The following is a 6,081-nucleotide window of genomic DNA, read 5'->3' on the forward strand; positions in this document are numbered from 1 at the left end:
ACTTAGTTACTTTATATATTATTTTCATTTTAGTTTATTATTTAAAGGTTAAGCGGCCCGGTTAAAATGTGTAAGTAATGCGCGTGGAGGCACAGGTTTAAATCCTACCTCGGGTGTGTAATAATAACTAATTTACATAACTCTTTTCTGAGTTATGTAAATTAGTTCGAGTGCTATTGTGTTCTTATGGTGAAAACATCGTGAGGAAACTTGCACAGTCAGTATACTGTATGAATAACCATGTTCCAATACGATTAGGTTCCCCTACAAAGGATGAGGAGGTAAGATGGGAGTCGCTTCATATAAAATCCGTACTCACTCAATCCACGATCATGGTCAAAAGGCAGAAGATGGGCTTCTCTCCAAATGAGGATGTAACAGGTAATAACGCCAAAAAAAAAGATTTTAATTTGATATACTTTTTTTCTGTATCTACGTATATCGTCGCCTTACGAATACATTTGAAATGATTACTGAAATTATATCTTATATATATAATTCTCGTGTCACAATGTTCGTTCCCGTACTACTCCGAAACGGCTTGCCGATTCTCATGAAATTTTGTGAGCATATTGAGTAGGTCTAAGAATCGGCCATTTTTTAACTAGAAATTACTTAAAAATTATTACTAGTGCAAAACCAAGTTTGCCGGTACAGCTAGGTTAATAGAAAATAAAAGTATTTACTTAAAAAAAGAATGTGAGATTACTTAGATTATTTGTTATTCATGTTATTATGTCGCCTTACAACAATTAATTTTATTTTTCACATGCAGTATTTTAAACCAAATTTGGAATTGCAATAGCTCTCAATCAAGACAACTGAACATCCCTATTCTGAAGTTAATCTCAGCATCTTATGTGCATGTCTAGCATGTTCAAGTGAGTAAACGCGAGAAAGTTATTTATTTACCTTTATTCGCAAAATATCAGATTCTAAAAATATTAGATTATCAAAATAGTACATTCTCAATACCTAGTAGCTCGCCGTGAACTTAGATCTCGCAAACACTGAAAATTTTACAAAAATATCTTAACCGATTTTGATTACTACGAAACAAAACATTGATCCTACATAAACTTTAAATTTCATCAAAATCATACGAACAGTTGAAAAACGAAATGTCGCTCCGAGTTGATTGGTAGAATAAAGTTCATTTAGATTCAGAGGCGTGACTTTATAGTATTATTTAGAAATTCTCATATAAGTATTATATAGGTACTCAGTCCAAAAATATGTAATCTTCTTTTTCTTTAGTCGCGCACTCGCTACAGTGTGTTCGTAGTGGTCGTGGTCGTTTTGAGTGCATACAAAGTTAAGACTCTTTGGTCTATTTACACTGTAAGGGATTACGATGTGATTATATGTATGTATCATTATTAATAATTATAAATATTTAAAAAAATAAATGTTTACCAAAAAACACAGATTCTCTCCGTGACTTGTCCGCTATTTATTCAACAAGAAAAAATAAAAACGTCAAATTTTAAAGCCAAATATAAACTGTGTTATATTTACTACCGGTTTTATGACTTCCAAAATATTGAGTGGCTTAATCGCTCTCCTTTTACGGTGTTCGATTACACCATTACTGTATCAGGCGGTTTTACGGGGGCCATAAACTGGAGTCATTTAGCGAATCTTTGACGCCTTTCAAACCTAAAGGCAGTAAATGAAGCGAGGAAGATGATCAGCGAATGAGCAGATAAGTGAGATAGTAGTCTATGGTAAATATTAAAAATTTGTTTTTAGTGCAATGATTTTTCCTTGGTAACTACTGTAAAGTCTTTATCTGATATCTATCTTATTTTGGTTAAAAACATTTGTCATACTTTAACAAGAATCTTGAGTAAAAATAATTTGACTTTATTTTTAACTTATAAACATAATGTAAGCTACGTATTACTTGTGAAAACATACAAACTTAGCACACGTGTCCTCGTTATATTTTTGATTTTTGTTCGACTAGCGTTGGTTCAGCTCCCTTATAAAATCTATTTGACCATATTACAATTAATGTGGTTGTGGTTTCATACATTTTAATTTTAGGATAATACATTTGACGGTTTAGTCTCTATACTCCCCGGTAATAATGACGGACGAAGACAATAGTTGTTTACGCCAGCGGCGCGTGAGCCAAGTCCGCTACCGTCTAAAATAATACTGTTTCTTTAAATAAAACGCATTGCTCCCGATTCAATGCTGTTTGTCTGTGTTCTTCGTATTTTCTTACTTAATTATCAATATGTAAATTTGTCCCGGTACTTTATCGCTTCCCCATGAATGTCGTGAAAGGCGACTAAAGAAAGGCTTAAAAACTGTCGATTTTTCTTTTAGCCGAATGGCTAGCAACCTGTCATTATTTGAATTTATACTCACGCAATAGGGGTAGACAGAGATTACATTCTATACACATGATCCCGTACATACTTCTTTTGCTTGTTACTTAATCTACATTCAGTGAGACTTTACACTCAAACTTTAATGAAACATACAAACATATGATCACGTCTTTATCCCTTACGGGGTAGACAGACCCTACTATAGTATCAAAAATACTGAAAGGCCACCTTCAGCTGAACGAGTATGACTTTATGATGGAGCTGAGATTTTAATAGGGACAAGGTGGTAATCTATTATCATAATGAAGAATCCCAAGTTTATTACCCCATTCCTTTTACACACACATTTTTATTATTAAAATAAAAAATGTCAAAGCGCGTGCCGGTAATGAACCTAATTCTTTTTTTCACATCTATTTCTGTACAGGAACAGCGATGCGGGTCAGTTATAGATCGTAATAACACACAGCTATGTAAAACTAGTTTTATAGTCCAGCGCTGTCCACCTGGCGGGTATGTTATGTCATAATAAATCAATTTTAATTCACTATGACATACGTATAATCAAATTGATTACCTTAAAGTTATGAAATGATTACTAAGTGATATTATGATACAAGTAAGTGTCGATGTCGATAAAAGTTTTTTTCACTGTTTGGTTATAACGCCAGCCGCTTCGCCAGCTTAATAGGAATTTCGAAAGGAATTTCGGTATGTCTTCTTTTACTACCTAACTATATGCTAGATATCAATCTCTAGACCCAGCAGTTTGATCTATGGGTTGATATGCCAGTCAAAGTTATTGTTCATGCATAAATACATTTAATCACGTCTTTATCCCTTGCGGGTAAACACAGCCAACAGTCTTGAAAAGACTGATTCGCCACGTTCGGCTGAACTAAATTGAGAATCAAATAGTGGCATGTTGCTGGCCCATCGCCTAAAAGAAGAACCCCAAGTTTATAAGCCTATCCCTTAGTCGCCTTTTACGACATCCATGGGGAAAGAGATGGACTGGTCCTATTATTTTTTTCTATTGATACCGGGAAACATACAGGTGTCCTTTTATCCATAAATGCACAACAAAAATAATTGAAAGGATTCAGTTAAAATGCAATAGTTCAAATAAAAAATCATTGGTGTACAAACAGATAAACCAATCCCTTTTCGAAACAAAAAGGCCGGTAAACTTTATATACATAGAAGCGCTTTTTGTGGACATCCGAGCTATCTTTCGTTTCTAAATCCGTACAGAACATTGATATTCGAGCTGTAAAATATTGCACAGCTTGGCTCGCCGCTGGCGGGAATGCGAAACGAGCAGCGGAAGCGGATGTAGCTCAAATTGTACTGAGCTTTCGAACGAGGATGTCATTTTGAAAAATATTCGTCTATTGTTTACATTTTTATAAATACATATAAAATCCCCTTGCGGAGTAGACGGAGCCAACAGTCCCAACACTCAGATGTAGTAGTTTTAAACTTAGGATTCTTATTTTAGGTGATAGGATAGCAACCTGTTACTATCACTAAGCCAAACAGCTGAACGTGTCCTAACACGCTTACATTTTCATTTTTACATAAATATATATAAAATCAATACATTTTTCTTTTACTTTACTTTGGAGTAATTTTCAGATTTCTATGGAGCAAATTATGTTTACACATATAATCAGTACCTACTTTACTAACACAACATTTCGCTATATAATAACTTTTACTAAACAAAAAAAAATATTGCTAAAAATGTGTCAACCATGTTGAGGATCTTATAGTGAGGAAAGACATCGGGAACCTGCACATTCACGCAACTGGATGTATAACCACTAACTATGATCCTATGTGGGGGGTTATGAATTGGTAAATAAATAAAATAAATAAGAAACAGCGGAACAAACTTAAGAAAAACAAAACAAACTCGTTAGCATATTCTTTTTTTAGGCGATGGACTAGCAATTATAACCAACCTCAGCTGACACTAGCTTTTAGATGTTATATAAATTAAAATATAAGGTTAGTAATACTCCGTTACTAATCCATCGCCTAAGATAATAATCCCAATTTATAAGCCTTTTCCTTGATTGACTTTTACAATCTGGGTTCAATTATATAAAACTCAGTTTGCGAACGCGGTATACTTTGCTGGTGAATCGTGGATTCATTAAAAAGCGTAGATGGATCAACAAGCCGGCCATTGCGGAATTAATTAAACTTGTAGTTGGCATTCAACACAGAGCCAGGAAGCCCCAGCAGTTGCCTGTGCTCTGTGCAGACAGAAACTATGCGAGTGACGTGACAGTGCAAAGGAAGAAAGCTCATAATTAGCGCAATGACGATACGATGCTGCTAATTAATAGGTATAAACTCCAATCTCAACTATACCAATCTTAATAAATAATATTTGTTTATTTTCTCTTCGCGCGTTATCTCCTGAACCAACCTTCTTGATATTTTGCGTATTAAAGTCTGAAAAAAAATCGTCTGAAGAATACAGACATAGGGTACGTTTCATCTCGGTAAGAACTAAAGAAACCGCGGGATTTGCGAAAAACCTGTACCTAGTAGTAGTAGGTGGCGCTAAATTCGTCGCTTTTTGTAAGTGGCGCATTCGCCTTTTTTGTAGGTGGTGCTAAATTTGCGCAGGCGAAGCTGCCAGTAAAAGCCAGTAATCTAGTATATAATTAGAGCAATACAGTAAGGATTTTACTGACTGATACCGGTATTAACTCACAACCCAAACTCCTAAGACTAAAGATTTGAAATATGACATCTAAAGTCCATAAAATATGTATTAAATGTTGTATAAAATATTAACAAAATCAAATCAGTTAGTTGCAATAATTTACAGCGTAGGAATTGCCTTAAGGCATTTTTTTTCTATTGTTTTAAATTCTTTACTGTTTTATTATTATACATAATATTTAAGACCTTGTTGTACTCATATTATGCAAATAAAAGTTTGAATTTGAATTATTATATGTATTGATAGGAAGGGTGAAGAATTTTTTTAAGTACCTAATTAAAAATATTACCTTCACTCGTACTATAACGTCACTTCTATATATGTTAATCTTTGAAACTGAGTGCAAACTAGAAAATTGCTTTCAGGCAATGATGAAATTTAATGACGTTGAACCACTCTCTACAAAGTTAATATCCGCATAAATATGTCAAATTTAGTTGTGATTCCAGCATTTTACGGAGGAAATTTGTTTATCGCACGTGTGCCTGGCGCACCTTGGATTAATATTTACGAGATCAACTAAAGCCTTGTTTACAAGAGCTTTATAACTGTGCGCTTAGTAAGTTTAAGTGCATGTAGGAGATTTGAAATAATTTTTCTTACTATCCAAGTGCCTTTTTGTCAAATTAAAAGAAACTCTGAAGAAAGAAAATTTCTGAATAGAAAAAGTTAAAAAAAAAACTTTCAACGATAAAACCTTGCCACCTTGCCTTGCTATATGAGGTCCCAAATCATCAGAATTAATGTGAATTAGTACTGATTAGGGTATAGGTATTATTTTACATTCATAACAACCTACACATTGGGTGTTAACCGATTGTAAATTGATACGACAGTGAGCGCTTAGCTCTAACGTCATGTAAACTGTACTTAATAATCTGGAGCTCGGATGCGATGTTATTTCGGTGTTGGTGTCAAAACGACACTGGTCTAAAAATGTCTGCGAAGAAAGCTGGAGGGGAAGTGGGGGGAGAGCGATTCGCGATGGCAAGGCGA

The sequence above is a fragment of the Amyelois transitella genome, chromosome 6 (assembly GCF_032362555.1).
Source record: "Amyelois transitella isolate CPQ chromosome 6, ilAmyTran1.1, whole genome shotgun sequence".
In the NCBI taxonomy this organism is placed as follows: Eukaryota; Metazoa; Arthropoda; class Insecta; order Lepidoptera; family Pyralidae; genus Amyelois; species Amyelois transitella.